A 24,620-nucleotide genomic window follows, 5' to 3' on the forward strand; every position below is an offset into this window, starting at 1 on the left:
TGATCATTGTTTCTGTAAATTCTACTGGCTAGAGAGTAGTGAGATGTTTTGTATTTTAGACACAGATTATATATTTATATTTTAAACTTTAGCTGATCTCTAAAATCACCTCATGTAAAATATTTATACGAAAGCTGTGAAGTTTTGCCATCCTTTGGGCTCCATTGTATTTTCCTGCTTTCCCCCCTCCTCGAATGTTATATTTATTGAAGTTCGAAGAACCACATTATTCACTCTCGCTTTTGTTTTATGGATGACCTGAATCATTAACCGAATTTATATGTTCTGACAAAAAAATCTTTCCTAGCAAATGTTCAAGTATTTCTTTTCTTCATTATTTTTTTATTTACTTTTATTCAGTTTTATTTGATTCTATCATGTTACACAATTCTGGATTACATTCGCCAAAAATCTTTTCTCTGTAAACATTCATTATTTTCACAAACCTTATTGTTTAAATTGCAACTAAATCTTATATATTTCTCTAATTTTATTTTGTCTCAAATCATATTCGTCCTTGATTATTTTTGCCTCATACGACATTTTTATTGACAGATGTCTAAAAGTTCGTATATCTCGTCATTTCATTATCTAACCATATTTGGCATTTTGTATTCACGTAATTCTTTTTCTTCAGCGTAGTCATTTATATTTATTGTAAATCAAGAGTATTCATTTTGTTTTTACTGTGGTTGTTCTTGATGCTATTGTATATTTACACACACACACACATACACACACGCACAAACACATATTTATATGTATATGTGTATTTGTAAATGTATTATGCAAATATGTATGCATATCTGTAGGTTTGTGTCCGTAGGTGTGCGTGTCTGTGTGCTTGTGTGTGTGTCCGTAGGTGTGTGTGTGTTCGTAGGTGTGTGCGTGTGTCTGTGTCCGTGTGTGTGTGTGCCTGTGTCCATGTGTGTGTGCGTGCGCCTGTGTCCGTGTGTGTCCGTATGTGCTTGTAGCCAAATTCCTTTTTACCAAGTTTGGAGATTTATTGGCATCAGTGTTAATGTCATCTTGCCTCTTCACATCTCACATCTTCCGATTCAAATTACCAAACAGTGTGTGGAAGTTATAAATACAGAACAATATCAACTTTTAAACCTAAGAATTTTCAAACTGAAAATGAAGTTTAAAAAAATTATCTGACTAAAAAAACACATCTTTCATCAAATGAGAAAATTAATGTCCGGAAATGAATTCTTGATGAATTGTATTGAATAACCATAAATACGATGCCTTCAATCAACTTTTAAAAAAAATGTAAGCAAACTCTGTGGCTGATTTGAAAGTGTCGTCTGCCTACTTGGAAATTTTAATATCTGTATTATCGAGATGCTTCAACGCTGACCGAGTTACATTTTTTACAAGAGTTTCTAGAAATCGTTAAATGTTTTATTTCTTGTATTTTTATTTGCTTTTGTTTGGAATATTTGCAACAGAAATTATTCCGCTCAAAGTATCCAAGGATCGGTTAATTGTGCTAGAGCGATCGTCATAAAAGACTTGAAACATACAAATGGAGATGAAAGGAAAGTGATGGAATTGGTGACAAAAGAGAGATAGAGAGTGGAAAGAAGGAAGGGAGAGAGAGGGGGGGGGGTTACCGAAATAGAGAGGAGAACTAGAAGAACAATGGAAGTATTAGGAGAGGAAAAAATAGAGAACAGAATAATATATATGAATGAATAAGCCAGTCAGTGTACAAAATCATGTTGGAGACGAAGCAGAACAAAAACGAAAGACAGAGATGTGAAAATATATGTTCTTTACCTATTATTAGACATATGCATACATCTCCATCCATACATTATCAATTACCAGCAACATGTTACGAGTGATAACAGGAAAACGGCGACTGAAGGGGGTTTTTTCTGTCTCAATATTTATGATTTATTTGGCAAATGGTAAGGACATCAAAAGCCAGCCGTTGACCGATATTCGACACATTTTACTAAAAGAAAACCGTGTTTTCCCCATATTTGATATTGTTTCTTCACTCTTAACAACGCTTCTCTCCACTTAACAGCAAGAGGTCCCAACAAACTAGGGAGCGGTTCACAGCTCTGTAAAAACGACGCTTGATGTATCAACTGTCACATTCACAATATATATTCCCAAGCCGCCTTGTGCGCTGAAGGGGCATTAAATATTACAAATATATATTTAATAATTCTAATTAAATCGAACTTATAAGAAACGATTGCCTTATATATACTTTTCACATAGGAATGAATGACATCGTATAGGCTTCATTGGGGTCCAAATAATATATCATATAACCAATTGATATGTCTGAAGACGAACAAATTCTCGGTTGTAGTGTAAATCGTATCAAACAGGTGTACAGCCTCTTTTAACCGTACTTTGCTTAAATTTTTATACATAACCATAATGTTATATAAAAGGAAGTTCCGGATGGATAGAACTTCCTAGTTGTTTAGAGTGTATAACATATTGAACTTCCACACGTTGTCATAATCATCAGTAAAATAAAAGTTTGGATCAGCAAGCGGAGTGGTTCTCAGGAGTATAAACTTACAGAAACCCTCGTTGGTGTTACAGCAATTGTAACCTCTCCACAAAGTGGTGCGGAATTATAGCTTGAGTGATGACTGACGCTGTGAAAATGCTTTATGATTGCAGTGTATTTTCTGTAGAACCACAAAATATTTTATATTTATCAATATTTGATTTTTGAGAGATACCTTTGTGAACTTTGTTCCTTAAATGGTAAATCGACTTAAAATTTTGTTTCTATAATAAATCTTTAACATCTATAATATAATTGTATTGCATCAGCTCACCATCTTCAGAAGTTTTCATTTGCAAATTTCCCCAAAATTTCCTTTATTTATGCTTTGTTTTTATTGTTGCAGGTACTTTTTATTTTGTTTTTCTTGTTAATCATTACATTGTTTGTGTTATTTACTTTGTTGCTCTCGCACGTGCTTCGCTTATCTTATGGTTTCCATTCTCAAAGGTTTCAGGTTTCTTTTTGGGGTTTTGTTTCTTTATTGTGTTACTGTTATGCATTCTTTATTTCAAAATTCTTATATAGATTTCACCTATTTCATATATTTGCGTTCGTGTTTTCTTAACTAAGCTAATCTATTGGGATTAAACTTTACATTCAGATTATTTTCATTTTCGTTTCCAGGTGGAAAAGCGGGAAAATCATGAGAATCTGCGCAAAACCCGGCAACTAATGTAAAAATCCAGCAATTACTCTAAAACGCGTTGCAGAATCCTATGCTAAAATGTCCCTTGGTTCCGTTCTCATAATTGTTTCGCTAATCCAGTAACAATACAAAGTATGTAGCCCTTAAAACGGTTTTCATGCATTTACAGAGAATACCGAACTATATCGCATGTGTTAGAATCTATCGTATTTTCTTCTTGTGTCCGACGTGTTTGACAGACATGAAACATAGACTTTTCCCATTGTTTTTGATTGTACTGACTCAAACTTTTGCAATATTGTGGTAACTTTTTTGCTTATTTGTAGTTACAACAAAGTCAGCCTTAGTAGCCAGCCTAGAGCGCATTGTGTTCCGCTTCAAACCACTTCTTTCTCAGTTGTTTGAATCCACGCTGATACCAGTTGTTGTCTCTCGAGGCAGAGAACTCCTGCAATGAAGCTTCCATCTCGCAGAAAGAGAACCATAGATCAGAACAAGAGGATTATATATGGAGACCCTTCCTCTCACAACAAGAAGGGATACTGGAATTTCAACTACATAAGATCTTATTGTGCGAGCGAAAATATTCCTCCAGTGTTTGCAGTCATTTTCAGGAATAAATTTGGCAGCTCCTTATAACAGTCGTTTAAGTCGTTCTAAATAGTTATTTGGTAATTTATTCTCTGCTGCTATTTGAGCTCAGAACACGAAGAGACGTACGTTAATAAAGAAAAATAATTGTCTTGATAAAAACAAACTTTTCTGCATTAATACAATGCATAAGTGTGCTTCTATTGTTTCTTTGAACTTTGCTCATTGTTTTCTTCTGAAGGCCTCACCTGTTTTTTTTTGTTTTTTTTTTTCGCGCATTACGTCACATTTTACAAATTATCTCTTAATATCAAACATCGCATGTATTTCTCTATTTCTCTCTCTTATAACAATACAATTCCAAACCACATGACTCTTTTAACAGTTTACAAGTAAAAAGAATTTTTTTTATCGAATAAACTAAATAATGTAATTATATTAAAAAAAAAAGAAGACTGCAAAAATAAAGGTAAATGATATCATTCGAATATTTGTTTTCGCACAACTTTAATACATTTACTACTACAATGAGAGAAAGAACAGCGCAGAACAAACAGTTCGAATTTACTTCAGCATCACAGAACACTTGGAGTTGTATAAGAAATTAGAAGAAAGAATATTCCAAACGAAGATGATTGAAATATCCCTGATGTTTTATGACACAGCTTTGCTAAGATTTTATGTAAAGTTTAATATTTTCAGACAGCTATAGATGACCAAAAAGTATTAAAATAGCAGAATGCACAAGCAAACGATGAGTCAGCTGTTCTAATTATGTCAATGGTTCTTTTTAGTTATGTTGTTGTTGTTCCCTCACAGCCCAGCCATGAGAGAACACACATGAATACGTTTTATATTGCTAATCCTATTGTTCTAGATATATTTTTAAGATACACGAAACTAGGTCTACATTGTTCAGACATGGCCTTCATTTTTCAACTTGGATTTGATAGATTTTGCTACAAATTTTGGGGAATAAACGAGGGAGGACTAAAGAGAGGCCACTATTTATATTGCTTGAAATTTCTGCTGAAGGCTAGCAATTGAGAGGCAAGTTCATTCATCGTTCTCAGTCTGCAAGTGATGCTTATTGGATTAAAGGATGAAAGGCAAGCTCGGTGTAGCCGGATTGTAAACTCAGACTGTAAAGAACTGAATGAAATACAGCTAAGGACTTTGCCAGCGTGACGAATTTGAGATCCAACAAACAAGTATTAATCGAGCCTTTTCCAGTACCAACAGTATAATAGAAACTTTTACACATCTCCTTTTCGTTTAGAAGATTTCTTATCGAAAAATTCAAAGAAGTGGCGTCAGTTTTTCAAGAGAGGTTTACTTCATTTGTATGTGAGTAAAAAATAATTGCTTCTTGGCAAACGAATATTTGTTGTTTGTGGCCTGAAGTGATAATAACTATGGCTTAAAGAAGAAAATAGTCTGCCAATTCGGAACAATACTATTTCCAGAAACGTTTTATTAGATAATACTTATATTTTCAATGAATTTTATGTTTGCTTATGTGTGTCAATAAAGCATTATGCCATTTTTTTGGCGTTGTGAACATTGAATATCTAGGTTACGCACACGTACATGTAAATGTATGCATGTGTATGCCTGTATGTGTGCATATTTATATACATATATATATATATATATATATGTGTGTGTGTGTGTGTGTGTGTGTGTGTGTGTGTGTGTGTGTGTGTGTGTGTATATATATATATGGTATGTGTGTATATATTTATATATATACATATTTATGCGTATATAAATATATATTGTATATATGTACTTACATATGTATAAGTACATATGTGTACGTATATATGTGAGTGTGTGTTTAGTGTATGTGCGTGTATGTATATGTATATATATATATATATTTCTCGTGTGTGCGTGCATAGAATACCTTACCACTAAATAAATCGATTAATTCTTGCAATATCTTCCTGCGAGTGTTCAAAGTCAGCTGAAATATGTCAAGTAAGAAAAATATGCGTATGTGTGTGCGTATGTTCTTGTACATCCGTGTGTATATGTATATAGATATGTGTGTGTGTGTGCGTATGTATATTTTTGTTTATATGCGTAAGTTGTAGCCCTTCTTTGAAACACGCTGTATTAAAATCATAACTTTTTGTTTGTTATATATTGAGGCCTTCTATTATATTCCATATAAAATATTTGTTTCGTTCGGAACAATGGCTTTCCTAAATATGTGACTCCATTAAAATTACAGCATCTCGAAGATGGTGATGTGTTGTTTGAGGAATTTAGAGTAGAACGCAAAGAAACATTAATATTCTACTATAACAGAAAACATCAACCACCGCATTAACCACATTTACAAGAGTTGAATCTTGGTAGATTTCGGGATATATTTTCCATGCGATGTGTTTATAAATCGATTTGGGTTTGTAATTTGCTACAGGTAAAACGCCTATGATATTATTCTGCTTGTTCAGGCATACCATTTGCTTTGCCCATGTGTTACACCAAGGGAGGTAATAACTCGAAGGGATAACGACGTCTACATGGTGAAAGAGAAGGGGGAGAGGCGGAGACAAAGAGAGAAACAGAAATAATGGGATCAGTGGAAAGAGGAGAAAACATGAGATAAATGGAGAGAGAGACAGAGAAAGAGAAATATGAAGGAATCTATATTATTCTGCATTTATGAATTCAAATTTCAGGAACAATGGAAACATTTGGCACAATAGAACAATGTCATCATGATACATACATTTATGAATTAAAATGTATAAATGTGTGGTAACAAGCTTGTATGTATGTATGTATGTATGTATGTATGTATGTATGTATGTATGTATGTATGTATGTATGTGTATAGCCATTCGAAAATAGGGGTAGTTTATCCTGTTCAGGCTATATTATTAGCATTATTCTGCGATTGAGAATTTAAAATCACTTCATTAACTTTCTAAAAGACATCTCAACGCTTCTCAAAGCAAACTTCGTTTGTTTATTTAGGTTTGTCGTAATTTGTATTTAATATATTATTATGTTTTATGTGTTCAAGGCATGATATATAAATCTGCCGATTTTATTGTGCTTCCACGGCATGAAACTATGAGTAGTTCATCTCTATATATTGTGAATATTAAATGATATTTATTTCTCATTTTTTTACGCTATGTATAACGGAACATTAAAGTATATATGTATATATTTAAGTATTCATGTATGTATGCACGCATGTATGCATATATGTATGTGTAGTGTATATATGTACGTCTCCGTCCGCATATACATTTGTATATATCCATGCATTCCTCTTAAAGAATGTATAAAGTAGATGTGTATGCCTGTGTGTTTATCACTACACATGTGTGTGTTTGTGTGCATGTGTATGTATTTGTATGTATGTATTTGTATGCATGTATGTATGTAAGTATGCATGTATCAAAGTTGTATGTACGTATGTATGTATGTATGTATGTATGTAAACGCACACGTGATGCTGGTAAAAGAGGCGTTAACGTGTGTGTTTTCACACATTCACCAAGCGTTGACTGTTAGCCAATAAAACATTCCAATTTTCACATTTTTAAAGGTTTTTCGTAAAATACTTTTTCATTAATCTTTCCTATTTCTCGTAATTTCTTTTATTTGATCAATCCAGAGGAAACAAACTGTGCAAGTCTTTATTGTAAGAAGCTAGCTGTGAGCCATAAATGTCTAGCAACGTATATGCAAAACCATTTACACCAAGGGTAGACAAGCTCTGAACTATTTACTTAACTTCTACTAAATAACATGTTTATTTACATGGAAAAAAAAATCAATAAAGCATTCATTCTGTCTCCTTCTTGTGAGAGACATTATTTTGGAAAATGCTATTTCGTCTCTGTAATATATATTAATGTAATAGTGATAGAAGCATGTTCGCGGGTTTCTGTATGGTAATATGTAAGTTTATACATGTGTGTGTGTGTGTGTGTGTGTGTGTGACTGAGTGTGTGTATGTGCGCATGCGGAGGCTTGTATGTATGTGTATTTTTGTCACACTTTCGCACTTTCGCTTTCTCTCTTTCTATGTATATGCATATAATATATATATATATATATATATATATATATATATATATATATATATATATATATATATATATATATATATATACATGTTATATGCATGTATGTATCTTTTATAAGTATATATATATATATATATATATATATAATTATATAATTATGTAAATAGCTTTAGATATGTGTGTATATGCATGTCTGTGTGTGTGTGTCTGTGTGCTTATTGAATGCTATACTATATATGTCTGCATACATATCTACATGAGAGTGTTTGTGATTGTTTGATTCTGTATGCTTGTGTGTTGACGTGTATTTAAGTCCGTTTGTGTTTTTATATATGAATTGAACACACAAGTTTAATTTTAAATAGATGTATCTATACATAATATCTGCGGGGTTTTTTTTTCTCCTATTTTCGTCTTCTCTTTTGTGGACAATAGAAACTGGAGTTAAGAATTAATGTTCTGATCTTTAGGTAAATGTTTTCTAGTGGAGTTTTCAAAAATCCAGCTTGTTCACAAGGCACCTAGCATTTAATCGGTAGACTTAAGCAATAAAGTCAAGACGGACATTGATTCTATGGTAAAGCCAGAACGACCAAATGAGTATAGTTCAAGATTTTATATATATATTTATGTACTACATTTTTGTCTCTGACCGTTACACTTCTTTTTTTCTACACTACTTTTGGTGGAATACTTTCGGTTTCTGGCAACTCCATTAGAGTTTTAGAAATTGTGTTTTGAAAAGTTACGTGCCATTACTTGTACTGAATGTATTTGTTAGTCTACTCTCTGAAAACGCAAAACGACCATTGTCAAAATGCTTTGTGTTGTATTTCAATTCTTGGATTACAGCACAGGCTTAGAATGCAGAGTTGGAATAATCAATTCCTTAATTCTCTTGAGTTTCTATATGTCAGTCCATAATGCACGTTTTTTAATGTTTCTCGCCGGGTCACTTCAACGTACACTTCTCGTTTCTCTTGACTGCACGCAGTCAAAATGAAATTTCATATGACTGAATGTCCAACTCTACTTGCCTATCAATTACTGATTACAGTTCATTATCTTTATAATATGTATAACATAAACATTATGTGTACAAATAGATTTACGCCCGTAACTGTTCTGTTTTGAGCTTCACGCAGATTTTCATAGTTCAGTTCGCTTTCGGTATAGTTGTTAATTAAATATTAAAGTTCTTACGTGCGTTTCACCATTATGGCTCGTTGGAGCCCTGCGAGAGATGTTTGAAACATGTCGGATGATTGTAGAGCGATACCCTTCCCGTGAATTGATGAAGAAACGTTAATACTACACAATATATCTCACAGTATTTAGTTTGTTTTACACCCCATGTTTTGAATCGTGACTCCTTTATAGCGTGTTTCGCTTTTCACGTATGACGTCTGTTTGAATGTTTCCGGTTAATTGATAAATAAAATTAAATATCACAGGTTAACTATGGTGATTCCAGAAATTTGAAATTACCATTTGGACTCTTCTGAAAATTACGGCTATATCTCCTGCATCTTTAGAATGGACGTCGTTGGATAGCTTATTCAAGATACTATGGAAGCAATCGGAATAGCCCGTTGCCAATGGCCAAGGCTAATTATCCGACGACTGACGCAAAACATCCACTCCACAATTAGCAACGTCAACACTCAGCACAGACACACGCTGAATATTAATCTAATAGTGAATCCATGAACAATAAATGGAATGGCCATGATTGGAATGTTGAGTGAACAATTCCACAATCGTTTACTTTATTGTTCATGTTTTCTTTTCCTTCGATAGTGTTTTGTACCAAAACAATCGTCACAAGAAAAAACAAATTGAATGTATTTGTTCAAAACATTTCATTTTAGTTTTGCCAACATGCTGAGATTTAACATTAAGATTGTAATTTTATACCAAATCACTATTTTTAAGTACTAAAAGTTTGTTGTTTTAAATAAATTTGCAATTTTACATTGCAATTAATATTTTGGTATTGGAATCACATTGATACTAGTCAAGACGTTCAGTTTATGCTTACTATTAGAAGAGAAGTAGCAATATAACATATTCTTTTTACTAATGGAGCAGCCAAAATCATTGGCAGCGATACCATGAACGATTACGAGGATGAGATACTAAACAGATAAGTGCATTCCCAGACAAAACGCCAAATAATTTAAGAATTTTGCGATTAGCGACTTAACTCTTTCAAATGTTTCAAATGCCAAAGATTGCAAAATGCAATTTATCTGCAATTGGCAGCATTTCGTGTTTTTCATTGTTGATCAAGCTGCTTTTTGCATTCATATTCATTCTAGTGTCTGGAGACCGTGATTTCAGTTCAAGCTTTAAAGCGAAATATTTTTAGCATTACTGTGATTTTGGATCCGATGTAAGAAAATTCTGTATGTCATTTGACTGAGGTCATGCTGGGGCACTGCCTTAGAAGATTTTAGTCGAAGAAATCGACCCCAGGACTTATTCTTTGTCGGCGGTTGTCAGGCGATGGAGGGGGTCAAACACAGGCACGCACACGCACACGCACGCACGCACACACATACATACATATATATATATATATATATATATATATATATAGGACGGGCTTCTTTCAGTTTCCGTCTACCAGATCCACTCAGAAGGGTTTAGCACGAGGCTATAGTAGAAGACACTCACTCAAGGTGGCATGCAGTGGGACTACCACCAGAACAATGTCATTCGGAAGCAAGCTTCTTACCGCAGAGCCACGCCTCCGCCTGTAATATTTCCTTGATAAAATAATATTTAATGACTATCTTCTCAGTAGTAGTAGTAGTAGTAGTAGTAGTAGCAGCAGCAGCAAAATTATTCCGAAATTGGACAATTTTCACAATTTTGTAAGAGAGGTAGAAATATCCTCCACCCCAGCAGGCCATCTGCTGAAATGGCTGACTCCCCTCCTATGAGCTACCATCACCCCTATGAAGGACACGATGGTTTAAATGTCTACCATCTTTCTTACCAGGGTCCAGTATATTAGAGTATCTGCCGCCATGGTATTATAGTAATATAGCAGTGATTGCATTAATTACAGTAATAAAATAGTAATATTACAATGGCTGCCTTCATTAACAGTAAACGAGATACTATTCATGGCCGTAACACTGGCATGTCGAAGTCAAACTGACAGTCACTGCCGTTCGCGGTTATAGGAGCAAACCTGAAATATCTCTAACTGTCAGTAACTCATTATATTAGCAAGAAATAATGTGACTGTAAGTAACGTTCAGTAAGTGCTAGCCTGGTTATAATAGGAACGGTTAATAAACTAAGAATAACAGTCAATAACTGACACTCGGAATATAAATTAGCAATACTATGTTCAATAATTGTCACTAACGGACGTTGTGATTGTAGTTGAGGCCACAATAAAACCAGCAATAAAACTTCAATGATTCTTTTCGTTATTTCTCTTACCATATTTTTTGTTTAGTTTCTTTATTTCTTGATAATTTACAAAGTGCTATTTACCAACTTTCTTGCAAACTTACAGATCGATTTAAAAGTCCTTCTTTCCAATACAAGAAATTTTGTGTATTTTCATCTCTTGTTTTCGAGGTCTTTTTTTTCAAAACATCCAAGTAAATGGCGAATAGCAGAGATATACAGAACGACACCAAGAACAAAGACTAGAAAAGAACATGAATAAATAATCGCAGTTTGTTATATCATTCTCTCGCTGTTTCTGGTAGTTTTTCAATAGCAACTCAAATGATTTGATTACTTTATTGTGTTGTCAGATAAACTGCAGATGGAATGCTTTCATAATGATATAAATTTGCCAATATCCTGCTGTGTAATGATAGAATACAGTAAGTAAGATTCTATCATTAAGCATCTAAGCAAGGGCAGTAATTTCACAAAAGAACTGAACTTAAACATGACTGATGAAGTGAGCTGTTTAGATACATCTGTGATAATTTATAATGAATGGCCATCATTTGCACAACAAAGACTCGCTTTGCTTAGAAGCAAAAGAAACAGGAGGTATACAATAAGACTTGTTAACTGAAATGATATTTCTAGTAAGCAATGAAGTTATATGAGAGAAATATTACAATGTAGGACGAGATACATCTAAGTTCAAGCGTTACCAGAATCAGAAATCTCATTATACATCTAAAGTCAAGTCATTAGTACGCCTGAATACCAGTAATATCTGCAGTTATCTAGACGCCGGACAAATCATGCGCTTAGGTTATGAGCGAAACTCTGTAATTTTATTTAAAACTGCAAATACTGAAAAATTAGGCATTTAGCTTCAATTCCAAGGTGAAAGGGATATAGCTTCAGTTGTTAATATATTTCGAAACCATTATTTTATGCTAATTTAGTTAATTGTAAGATAGAAATTTAAATGTAATAAAATGTTTTAAAAGAAATTTAAATTGCCTACGTGATAACTGAAAACCTACTTTTAGGCCCCCCTATATACGTCCACACATAGTACATATTGATGCATAGAAAGATTGAGATAGGGAAATAGATAGAGAAGTAGATAGATAGATGGATAGATAGACAGACAGACAGACAGGTAGATACATACATACATACATACATACATACATACATACATACATTCAAGTGTATGTATGTGTGTGTATCTCTATGTTCGAATGCATGTATATCTATTTCTGCACGTGGAACTACATTAAATCATGATAAACATTTCATACGAGTCCATAGTTTTAGCCTCGTAGCCAAATTCCTATTTGTAGGTCTTCGTCCCTCTTATCTCTTTGGAAATTCAAAGCAACTGCTTTGTTTCCGGGTTTCAAGTTTTATTGATTTTACTTCGAACGAAAACTGCAGCCGCTCCATAAATTGCTATTAGCACATTATAGCTGATTGCTAGAAGTAAAGGAACCGTGTTAAATTTTACTCCGGTAGATGTAGCAACTTTTCACTAAACAGAATGAAATAAAACGCCAATCTCTCTGATACATTTTTTTGTTTCTCAACCTGGAACGATATCAAATATTTATAACATTTAAATATGCTTCAAGCATGTTTAGCCTCTAAGGGAAATTGTGGCATTCGGGAATAAATATTAAATTTCGGTTTCTAAGTGAAAAACGGTACATTTCCCTTATCCAGAGTTCAATGCCGTATCCAGATTTAAAATCCGAAAACTACTTCAAAGCCGCCCCAAGATACATCGGAAACTCTTGGAATATGAATAACAGGATTCTAACTATTGGCATTCCAAAAATAACATGGGATTTAATTCCAAATATCATCATTTGCCTCTGAGTATAAATATTTACGAAACATTTGCTATGATGATATAAAGATTAAATATTAACTTTACGGACAGGAATATATCATACACCCACATCCTAGCGTTTATTTTAATGTTCTGAATGTATTTTCCAGCGTTCCACAAATCTAAATGATATTCTATCATGCGTTCACCAGTCCCTCTTTCTCTCGATATAACGGAGTAGATACCAATGATTGGAAACACGCTAGAATGTGTTCGCTATTTACATCTATGGAAGCTCAAAACTGTGTCAGCGCAGTAAACTCAATAAACGTTTCATGTTTCCTTTTTTTCTTCTGCTTCACAGTAATCAATTCCTCCAGTTTGTTTACTTTCCTGAAGAGGGACATCGTCAACAAACCAATTTGGCTGCGGTTTGATGGGAGCTAAATGAATCTATGGTTTAAAGCAACCATCCGTCTCGTTAATACATACTTCGATCTCTGATGTGGAACTGAAAGTATAATCAATGGCGGTAAAATATTTTCGGACGCAAAGAGCAGGGAAGTTACACGTTCGTTTAACGCTGACAGTTAATTAATATTATTTCCCTAATTAGTTATTTGTTGTTAGTAATCTACGTAATTACATTTTTTTTTATTTGTTTAAGTCATTCAACTGTGGCCATTCTGGAGTTCTGCCTTGCAAAATTAGTTCAACACTCGACCAGCGTGGTTATTTTAGGCCTGGTACTTATTGTATCTCCTTCCGTTGCCGGAGCGCTAAGTTACAGAGATCTAAGCAAACCAGACGTTAAAGGGACAAGTACAAACATTCACAAATGATGCATACATATATACATGAGTATATACATACATATACTTTGATATTTTTACATGTATTTTTAATATATCAATATATGTTTTGGGAACAATTTTTATCTTAAATTAAATCCTTATACATATGTGTTTATTGTTGTTTGCCTGATTTGAACTTTCTCCATTCTATTTATGATACTTGTCTAACGTCTCAGGTTCAAATTCAGCACTTCTATACGCTCTGTATCTTTCGTAAGAAGAATATAACTATATATATAAAAATGTGCGTGTGTATGTTTGTGAGTATATATGTCTATACATAAGCGCAACAGGCTTTTCAAAGTTTTCTTCTGCTAATTTCACTTGCAAAGTACTGGTTGGCCGTGACTTTGGTAAAATTACACATGCCGATGATTCCTCAGTGTGGGACTGAACACGAAACTCCATATAACTGAAGAGCAATTTTTCGTACCTAAGCAGCTATTGCTTCTATCAATTTGTCGTCCATTGAAATACCCTGTGGGTGTCAATTGGAGCTTTCATTTTCATTGCAATCTACCGTTTCTGGTTATAGAAATAGTGAGCCATTTCTTGGTAAAGGAGACAAAAGAAATTACAGAGTTGTATGGAAGGAATACTGCTGGGATGAAGGCTGCTGTCGTTGTTGCTGCGTTTCTGGAGAGCGACATTAAGGTCAAATCACTTCCAATCATTTTATCACTCAAACGAACCTTTTCACCTTTTCAATGATTTCAAAACAGAATAAGATGCCCTTTGTTTTCAGCCTCCTAAGCAGCAATTCTGCTCCTTCTTCCTACTCCTCCCCCTTCATCATCTTCATACTTCTTCTCCTTCTTCTTCTTCTTCTTCTTCTTCTTCTTCTTCTTCTTATTATTATTATTATTATTATTATTATTATTATTATTATTATTATTATTATTATTATCATTAGTTCATCTTTACAAATGATGTTGTTGTCACTGTTGCTGCTACTCTTGATAATGATGACAGTGATGATGATGATGATGATGATACTCTCTTCATTGTCATTGAACAGTGACTGTTGCTGCACTTGTTGTTCTGTTTCCTGTCGTTCCGTTTCATGCTACCCCACCATTCTTCCTGTTCCTTTCTTCTTCTTGTCGTCTTCTTCTTTTTCTTCTTCTATTTCTCCTTCTTCTTCTTATTGTTATTATTATTATTATTATTATTATTATTATTATTATTGCTGTTATTATTATTATTATTATTATTATTATTATTATTATTATTATTATTCCGTAATCGCCCACTTCGTCCCTCTGCCTACTTCTCCTCCTCTTCGTAATACTACCAACCCCTCTCGCCTCACCTCCTCTCCTCCTTAAAGCCTTCTCGGGAAATCACTGTCATCATGCTGCGGGGAAGAGGTGATGAGGAGGGATCGATAGCGCTCGTATTCACCCTCTAAAGAACACAATGGAATTCTCGCTTGGTCGCCAAGATTTAGAATTACAGAGGATGCGTGGAAAACAAAGAGGAGCGGGTGGAGGAAGAAGAGGAGGAGAGTGGAGAGGTGTAGGAGGAAATGGGGAAGAAAGAGGAGGTTGAAGAGGAGGCAGAGAACGACAAGGAGGGTGAGAGTTACGAAGAGGAGGATATGGTATTATTCTGCTTTTATAGCGAACCATTTATAACAGAAAATTGAAATAAGAGTTTTAGAATCGTCTCAAAGGGAAATCTCTTGGTTTTTATTCCCCCCGCTGTGATTCTCTCAGAATCTTGATAACAAATTATTTCCCCCTCAACTAAACTAAAGATAGGTTGTCCATCTACGCACCTTTTTTTTCTAATCAAAAGTATTTCTATTTATATTTAATTAATTTTAATTAATTGAAATTTAGTCATCTCCCCTCCTTTTCGCTATCTCTAGTCATTTACATAACGATTCTTCACATATCTAAAAGTTTCCTTTTAATTAGCTAATAATGATATTCTGTTTTTCTTTAATAATATATATTTATTTCTTTATTGCCCACAGGAGGCTAAACATAGAGGGGACAAACAAGGAGAGACAAAGGGATTAAATCGATTACATCGATCCCCAGTGCGTAACTGGTACTTATTTAATCGACCCCGAAAGGATGACAGGCAAAGTTGACCTCGGCGAAATTTGAACTCAGAACGTAAAGTCAGACGAAATACCGCTAAGCATTTCGCCCCGCCTGCTAAGCTTGCTAATAAATATCACGATCGGTCTTGCAATAGTATTCTATTTGTCATTTTTATTTTCAGTCATTGAGCCGCGGCCATGCTGGTGCACAGCCTTCAAATATTTAGTCAACTATATCGACCTCAGTACTTATTTTTAGTGATATATTCAGTCCATCTTCCGTCCGTCTCTGCATTCTGAGTTCAAATTATCCTGAGGCCAATTTTTCCTTTCGGTCGATAAAATAAGTACCAGTTTAATACTGAGGTCCATGAACAAAAGACTGCATTATACAGGCTTAAATATATATTCTAATCTGGCTTTTCATATGTCTCTACTCTGTTGCTATCGTTCACTTCATCAAAACTGTGTTATGCTTTGTGAGAAATGTTGAAAAATATTTGCAACAATATTTTTCCAACACCATTCATACGCTAATACTCTTCCTCACATAAGGCGGCGAGCTGGCAGAAAGGGTAGCACACCGGGCGAAATGCGTAGCGGTATTTCGTCTGCTTTTAAGTTCTGAGTTCATATTCCGCCGAGGCCGACTTTGCCTTTCATCCTTTCGGGGTCCTTGTTTTGTTATCTTTCCTCATTTTCTTTTCTTTTCTTTCTTTTTTTCCTTGTTTTTGTTTTTGTAAGACGATATGATGTGATCAGAGGGCCTCTTGCTGCTACTTCTTCCATCTTGAAGGACAACGTAGCAGGCTGCTTTATTTCTTTGTCATTTGTAACCACAAAGGTTTCGTGTATAAATATTTGAATATATAATCGTTATTTTCCTTTCTTTGAAGCATTTGACCTACATTCTATTTTGCTTATTTGACTGAAACCATTTACCATTCACAGATTTCTACAGACAGTTCTTTAATTTCAGCTATGGCCTTTAATTTGACATCTATAAATATAAATCATTGAACAGAATTAAAGTAACATATAAACAGTGTTTATAAACTTGTCTTTGAACACCTCTATGAATATAAGAATATAAAACTTGTCTTAGAACTCAAGAATGAATATAACAATATACAATAGACTAGGAACTGAAGCAAGAATATAAAAATATGAAGTTGTCTGGAAACTCAGACATGAGTGGGTGAATATATAAAAAAAACAATCTTGTCTATGATATCAAGCATAAATACAAGAATATAAATTTGTCAAGGAATTGAAGCGCATAATTGTTAATCACATTGCTTGGCCTACGTTGATCAGCTGGGGATTAAACTGTTTACAATAAATATCAATGCATTCATCAGTGTTACTGCCAACACCAAAACAATATCTGTATTGTTCATCACTAGACAAAACTTGTAGACGAATACCGGAAAAGTCTACAGTTTATCAGAAAGTCCGACTAATTTAAAAGCTACTTAGAATATAATTTTGAACTAGACAGAAAGTATAACAGTAGCTGTGACATGTTCTATCATGTTTTATTAGATTTTAGTCTGGTTATGGTATTTAAAAGATTTCAGAATCTCTTGTTAAAATGTTAATGGCGGAAGAAGATAATTAAAGTTAACAAATTATATTAGATTGCAATATACATACTCACATAAATGTACATACATACATATATGTATGCATGTATGTATGTATAAAGACACCAGATCCATTTGTTCCTGAAGAGAGATATGCCGGGGCAGAATCCTAGGCTAGGCTTCAGTTGCTGTGCAGACGCCCAGTTCTTTCCTTAAGGCTTGATCAACAGTTTTCTCCAGGAAACTTTGTTCCATCGTTTCCAAAACTTTTCTAAACTGATTCTAGTTTCATCTCTTTTCGTTGTTTTGTTTTCTTTCTTTAGTTGTTATTTTCTTTTAGCCATCGTTCTTGTTGCAGATGCTTTTACACCTTCTCAACAAATCAATAATGAACGCGATATTACTTATGAAACTCACTCGGTATATATTATTCTGTGATTTGAAATAATGACGATACATTTGTCAGCGACTGTATTGCGTCTGCGCCTGAACTAAACAAATCAATATATTATATAGATAACGACTTTGGCAAACGCTAATTGCCATGTTTCATTAGAAAGGGTCGCTGACTGAATATCAACGCTAATAATGAGACGTGTTTCATTATTTCTGCTGCTTTTGACATCACAAATATCTACACTGTCGTTAAATGTAATAATTAGAAAAAAATTGTCAGTGTTTAGCTCAGACGATTCATTCGCATAGCAAACTTGGTCGTCATATTCAAACTTATATATTTACATGTATATATATATATATATATATATATATATATATATATATATATATATATATATATATATATATATATATTTATATATATATATACATGAATATATATATATATATATATATATATATATATATATATATACTACATGTATGTGTTTGTGCGTGTGTACGCGTGTGTATTTGTATAGATAAATAGATAGACTGATAGATAGATAGATAGATAGATAGAGAGATAATATAGTACATACATGCATATAATCAGACATACATATATGCATTAATACATATATACATATATGCATACATATATACATACATACACACAAACTCATACATACATACACACACACTCATACATACATACATACATACATACATACATACATACACGCATGCTTATATGCATATACATACATACACGCATGCATACATACATACATAGATGTATAACTTCATCAAATAACTCGCATTCTCATGTTTAATTCTCTTCTCCGAGATTCTTCAATAAAACTGCCTACGAAAACATTACCGAATATCAAAGACATTTTCCTCATGTGGTTCTCCATTTGCCTCGGTTACATTCCTGCCTTTTAACTATTCAATGTCCAGTTATTACATACATAACACTATTATAGTATTTAAATCTAATGAACAAGTTATTGCTGTCATCGCTGGTTCTGTTTTAAGATAAAACAAACTATTCGTCTTGTTCAGTGAAATGTTTCCTGGAAATCGTTGTTACTTCCTAATAATAAACGTAGAAGCAACGCAAAACGTTTATTACACAAAAAAGAGTTGGTTCGTCCGACAGTCTTTTATAATAAGTTGTGCCACACGTATTCAGCATGTGTATTAAAAGCCGATATTATTTAAATCAAAAATCTTATATCAGATCTGGAGGGTTCCGGTTTCAGTCCTTCCGCATGTCATCTTGAGCAAGAGTCCTCCACTCTTGCCTCGGGCTGATGAATTCCCTGTGAGCGGATTCAGTAGACCGACGCTGAACGAAGCATGCCGTATGTGTGTGTGTTTGTGTGTGTGTGTGTGTGTGTGTGTGTGTGTGTGTGTGTGCGTACGTGTTCGTACGTGTGTGTGTGTGTGTGTCTTTGAGTCTGATTTTGTCACTCACCTCCGCTTGACAACCAGTGATGTTGTTACTTCCCCGTAACCTAGCGCTTCGGCCAAAGTGACCGATATATTAAGTATCAGGCTTAAAACAAGTTTTGTGATCGATTCGTTCAGCCCATCATGGCCGCAGTTTAATGATGATGAGAGGAGCCGAAACTAAATCTGAAATAAGCTTTGATCGAATTTTAACTACGAAGAAAAACGTTACAACCATGACAATTCCACTTGCTCTTTAGCCATATCTATATTAACTAATACCTTTTTGTTATACGACGATGTCATAGATATACAGCTGTTAATGTTACCTGTTCGTTGGAAGGTGTGGTGGTTGCTTGACAATTCGCGCAGAAATGTTTGAGTGTATCAATAACTTAGCGTTTCTTAAAACCATTTCGCTCACGTGATCTATTTGGTTAATTAATAGAAAGCATCACACACATCCAAACATAGAATTCTTTATTCAGTTCTTTGATTTCAGTTACAACTTTTAATTTGACATATGTAATCAAAAATCATTGAAAAGATTTGAAGTAATCTATAACCAGTGAATATAAACTTGTCTCTGAACATGACTACCTACACAAGCATATGAACTTTCAAATCAAGACTGGATATAATGATATAAAATTGTCTAGAAACTTAGACAAGAATATAAAAATATGAAATCGTCTGGAACTTCAAACAAGGATAAAGAACAGAAAACTTGTGGAGGTAATCAAGCATGAATTTAAGGATATAAACTTGTCACAGATTCAACTTTTAATTACATTGAATGGTTTGTGTAGTTGAGTTAGAGATTAAAATGTTTACTATGAATTTTCATGTATTATTAGCTGCTACTGCCATTATCCAGCCAATATGTGTAAATCCCCTGGCGCTACTTGTAGTCAAGATCTTCTGGTTGCTGAAAACTTTTTCATTCCGTGAGAAAGTCTGGTGAATGTAAAAGCCACTTAGGATATAAACTTAAGAAGTAAACATGTAATGTAATTGTAGCTGTGACATGTTTATTTGTCAGATCATGCTTTTGAAAAAAGTCTTGCTAATTTCTTGCCAAATAATTCGGAGAGAAAGATAATTAAAGAAAGTTAACCAGCCACAGGTGCCCAACATGCGAAGGTGCGGCGAGTGTATATGTGGCTAAAAAGATCACTATGTAATCACGTAATATGTAATCACGTAATATGTAATCACATAATATGTAATCATATAATATCACAATTATATGATACGAGTAAAATATTCTTTTTTACTCTAGGCACAAGGCTCGAAATTTTGTGGGAGGGGGCCAGTCGGTTAGATCGACCCTAGTACGCAACTGGTACCTAATTTATCGACCCCGAAAAGATGAAAGGTAAAATCAACCTCGGCGGAATTTGAACTCAGAACGTAAAGACACGAAATACTGCTAAGCATTTCGACCGGCGTGCTAACACTTCTGTCAGCTCACCGCCTTAACCTTAGAAATTATTGGCAAAGAAAACCTGTGCTTATGTTACAGTCCCAGCTGCAGCAATTGCCGTTGTCGGTAAAACTGCTATATCAAATATTTATGGCCTTGCAGTATATCGAGTATGTCTGACAGCACCAAATATTGTGTTGTACCTTTCTAATTAAGTTTACAATTTGCTTATTTAATGTTGCTCCTTTCAATGGATCAGTAATTAGATATTAGACGTTGGAAATATTGGTAATATTTTAGAGAAGCATATAAGCACCTGGGGATAGATGGGTACTGATTAAGCCTAATTTAATGCAGCATTGACCCATTGACCCATCTAGGCTTCCTTCACGTGGACGGACGTATTATCATTCTACTGACATTAAAATGGAATTTTGTTTTTCTCTTCAAATTGAATAGATGGCGAGATATATATATTATATCAACCGTATCTATTGAGAGCTGCAATCATTTAACAAACGATCCTATTCCTTGAGGAAGAGATATCTACAATAAACAGAATGAGGTTGTTGAAAATTCGCTTTATTATTTATGCTCCAAGAAACCACACGTCAGTCAGACCTCATACCAGGCAGCAGATATGACAGGAATTTTCCTCCTCGACAAAATATACCGAAGGTGTAAGATAGTGTATCACTGAAGTGTATACAAAGCTTTGCTCTTTTCTTTCTGTTGCTACTGTTCTTCTTGCTTTCGTTATTCTTGTTGTAGACAATATTTTGTAATTGACTGCTGTCGAGCAAAGACCTTCACAATTCTATTTCCTGCCTGTTCTGGCCTCCGTTATCTAATGTATATTTGTTTTGTTTAGACAGCAGAGTTTTATATAAGAGTCCTTCCTACAATTTTTAGCAAGTGAAGCGACCGTGTAGAGGCTGTCTTATATAGTACTTGTTTATTTATAAACACATTAGTTCTATGAGAATCTCTCTGAATTCACTATCTAAGATTATTGCCGGTAATTTGCAAGAGATTACGCTCCTCTTTCGACACGTCGAATGGCCAGGTGTTACATGAATGGAAACAAACTTCTTTGCCAGTAAGTAACAATCTCTTTTATTTCTTTCTCACGCTTCTCTTTTATCCTTCTTCACTTCTCCCCCCTCCCCCTCTCTCCTTCTCTCTCTCTCTCTCTCTCTCTCTCTCTCTCTCTCTCTCTCTCTCTCTCCATATATATATCTATACACCATACAATTTCTATTATATTTGGGGGTTGAAATAGGTGAGAGATATTGATTTAACTCGACTAAGTTATTAAAACCTAATTGTTTTGCAACGTAATTATATACGCAAGTTGTGAAAGTTAATATCTCTCACAAACTAGACAAAACTTCTTCTTCTTCTTCTTCTTCTTCTTCTTCTTCTTCTTCTTCTTCTTCCTTTCTGTTAGCCCATCTAGTTATGATTGTGTGTAATCATGATCGAGTACGTTCCAAGCTCGACCACTACGTTGAATCGAATTTACTAGTCTAATTCAAAACTATAATTTGATTTTCTCTGATGGGGCAGAGTGTAATCTGCAAAACAATTCGCTCTTATTTCTGCCGTCACAAGGGATCCCGTAGAGACTCTTTCCTTTGTCTCCTCTTTATATCCGAACTGGCGCCATATACAAATGTTTTTAACCATCAACATAATTATTTTTCTTTCCTTTCTTTGGAGTATTTTAACAACGTGGTCTATTTTACTTGGGCAACAGATAACATCATACATATACAGAATCCTTTAGACATTTCATTAATCGAAGCGATGTCTATTAATTTGCCAGGTATAGTTATAATATTGAAATGAAATTTGGTTTTATAATCGTAACCAATGAGAAAATAATCATCAGATGCATATAAACCGACATATATATGATTGTCTAAGAATGTGATTATGGATAGAAGTATACGAAATTATATAAGATTTCAAGAACGTAGGATTACAAAAGCGTCTAGGACCTAGATAAGAATATAAGAATATGAACTTGACTAAAAATTCAAAACATGAATATAAGAATGTAAAGATATTGTCTAGGAATTCAAGCATAAATATAAGAATATAATTTTTTCTAAGAAATCAAGTGTGAAATTGTTAATCTGAGAATCACATAGATTCTGTCATCGAACAACTGGAGCTTAAAATATTTACTATAAATATTAATATTTTACTAAGATTCTCAACAGAGAATTTATCATTTATTCCTTTCATTCATTGGACTACTGGCACTCCGTCGGTTAGGACGACGAGAGTTCGAGTTGATCCGATCAACGGAATAGCCTGCTCGTGAAACCAAAGTTCAAGTGCAAGTGGCTGAGTACACCACCGACATGCGTACAAATGTAGTTCTCAGGGAGATTCAATGTGAGATTGAATGTGACATGGGTGGCCCTTTTGAATTACAGGTACAACGAATTTTTACCTGCTTAGTGGATTTTCTTTGTATATGTGGATGTGTGCGCGTGTGTATGTGTCTGTGTATCTACGTCTGTGTGCGTGCGCGCGCGTATGTGAGTCTGTGTGTGTGTGTGAGTGTGTATGTGTGTTCTTTTGAGTGGGTTTTCGTGTTTAGGTTCAGAAAAAGCTCACTATCATTGCATTATGAATTCACCAGATGAATGCCTGACAGTATTTCTCCGATAGTCCACGTTATGAGTTCAAATCCTACCGATGTCAAATTTGCCTCTCAACTTTTCGGGGCCAGTAACGTTACATAGCAGTGAAGCAACGGGCTCAATATAACCGAATTGTACACCATTTCTATTTTTCCTGGCCTTATGCCAAAATACGAAATCGTTATGAATACTACCAGATTCATATTATATTCTCTCCTTCTAGGTGGTTGAGTAATTATGTTTGCAATAGCAGCGAACATTACTAATTTCTTTGAGAACTTCTCCCTTTTATATTATATAAATTCAATAGATCAGAAATCATTACTTATTGTGCATATTTTTAGAACTCGCAACTCAACAACGAGATTATAGTTTCTACTTTCATCAGTACAAGCTACAATTACACATAGTCGGAAGATCCAAGAAAAATGTCGTTATCTAGATGGGTTAATTTTTTTTTACTGTGAAAAGTGCTGACATTTTGCTGACACTAAAATTAGGAGATAAGCAAAATGTTATTCAACAAGTATATGACTTGCGCTAGATAGACATTTTTTCCGCGAATCACTCATAAGCAACAGATCTATTGAAAGCTGAAATTAGCTAACAAAGGACCCTGTTTTTTAGAAGAGGAGACAGAAATGTGTCTTGTGAAAAGAATGACGGTGTTGAAAATCTGATAAACTATCATTAGACATTGTGTGCGAAGATACATCAATCAGACGGCCATGTTCGACTGCAAAGAGGGTTGTAAAGCTATTGATAATGATAAGCGTGTGCAAGTGGCGAAAGAAAATATCTTTGAAGAACTACACAAAGAATTCCTGCCTTAGAATTGATACTTGTTGTTGTTGTTGTTGTTTAATGTGCGTCTCGTACGTTCAATCTTAACTGTGGTAAGACATCTATCTTTCAAAAATCTCTTTTCTTCATATGCAATTCTATATTTACGACTGTATATATATATATATATATATATATATATATATATATATATATATATACATATATACATATATATATACACACATAAGCATATACATAGATAGATAGATAGATAGATAGATAGATAGATAGATAGATAGATAGATAGATAGATAAGCATATATAATGGACG

Source organism: Octopus bimaculoides, chromosome 18 (genome assembly GCF_046866305.1).
Source record: "Octopus bimaculoides isolate indiv1 chromosome 18, ASM4686630v1, whole genome shotgun sequence".
NCBI lineage: Eukaryota > Metazoa > Mollusca > Cephalopoda > Octopoda > Octopodidae > Octopus > Octopus bimaculoides.